Source organism: Podarcis pityusensis, assembly GCF_964106645.2.
Source record: "Podarcis pityusensis genome assembly, chromosome: 10".
Lineage (NCBI taxonomy): Eukaryota > Metazoa > Chordata > Lepidosauria > Squamata > Lacertidae > Podarcis > Podarcis pityusensis.
The window spans coordinates 30,282,484-30,284,403 of record NC_138035.1 but is presented as its reverse complement, the minus strand read 5'-3'; positions in this window follow the sequence as shown (position 1 = coordinate 30,284,403).

Here is a 1,920-nt window from a genome sequence, read left to right as displayed (position 1 = left end):
CCTCTTTCCCACTTTTGACTCTGTAATGCTACAGCTATGATTTCTGGATTAACATCTGGCAACCTGATCAGCTACAGAGTCCTCGGAAAGTGGCACTGATTGCCGCTTAATTAATTAATCACCCATTATTAGTGACCAAGCCATAAGGAAACAAAGATCATAGCAAGGGATGGGGGAGAAATTTGGTTCAGTTCACATTTTAATGCAAAACAACCTAACTTGCATTTCCCAAAACAATCCTTCCAAATCTGCCCTTCTCAAATTCTTATGGTGCAGTTGCAGAAGAACACATGGAACTGACATTATACTTTTCCAGCTGAGACATGTGGCTTGAAACCTTGTTCTCCAAGGATGAGATAGACATCAATTTTACACGCACACACACACATACACCAAATATTTTTATTTTTATTTTATAGATTTTCTGTCCTTATTTCAGAGGATAGAGATGTCTTCTTTTATATACATCCTTCATTACTGTGAAAATCTGGTTCCAACCCTCAATCCATTAGCAATACTGTTGTTGTGAATGTGTTAATGTTTGTGCAACTGTCACAAGCACTAGTTGCACAGTGCCTAAGATATCACTTATGACAAGGGAACAAAAAATATAGTTTTAGAGAGTTTTCATTGGAGGGAGAGGTGTTAAATAATCTGTTCATAATTTGGGGAGAACTCTTCTATCTTTCCGCACAAATGCTCATATTGGAATGGGCAATTGTGGTTTCTCCAGGTTTCTCATTTTTTTCAGTCTTAAGTTCAGTTCTCCACATTTCTACACCAGCATTTTAGTGTGGATTTGTTCTAATTTGCACATTTTCCTATGCAATTTTGGCCAACACGCACATTTTTGCAAAGCAGTTTCCCCTAATATAATGCATTGGGCATGTTGCTGTCATTAATATATGCAGTTTTTAGACACACTGTACTTTAGTACATCCATTTTTGGACAAGTAGATTGGCTAGAGAACTTCATTGCAAAATTCAGAAGATTGCAAATTTCAAAGGATTGTGGTGTTTTGGTTGACATATTATTTTGGAATGTGCAAGCTAGGTAGGTTCACCTTTAAATGCAAAATGAAATTTTCCCTCATCCCTAGCCTCAAATAGCCTTTTCAAACTTTTAATTATATCTTCCCATCCTGGTATCTTCTAGAAATGGATCCCACAACCTGGAGATGGCAGAAGCAGATATTTAAGATTCTAGCTATTCCTAGGATGCTCCATACCATTTCTAGAACATTCTATACCATGTGTGCAAGATGAAGACAACCATCCTGAAGGACCTGCAAGTGAAGATGTTGCCATCTTTCTCTTCCCCATAGGCTCCAATAAGTGTATGTGCTGAGGAAAGCCTAGGAGGAGAGACACAAAGGCCTCCAGATCGCACATGTTATACAAGTTCTACGCTGAAGGAACTTCTATATAGCTGTGCTTACACATTCATATTTCCCCTTTGTGGTGGCTACACGAACATAGGTCTTCTCTGGGAGAATATGCTGCAATACTCTGGCCGAAGGCAGCTCTGCAATGCATATACAGCTGCCACAACAAAATCTCTGTGTATGGTTGTTGACACACAAACACACACACACTCCATTCCATATAGGAATTTTGTTCAACGCAGTCCTTAAACGCCATCCCTTCTTATACCAAATGGGCCTAAAAATGCCCAATGTTAACCATCCAATGTAAAAACAAATTAAATAAACGTTGACTGCACCACCTTCCCCCCAAAAAACAACAACAACAAATAACAACACGCCTCTATAAGTGTCAGTTTGAGATGGGGGCTGAAATGTGCAGTTGTGGAGGGGGGGTGCCTTAGAATCTCCTGCCTGCATACAATGAATGCATCTGGGCCATAAAGAGCTCTTAGCTCCACCCTCTGTCTTTCCCTCCCCCTGTGTAAAGCGGCAA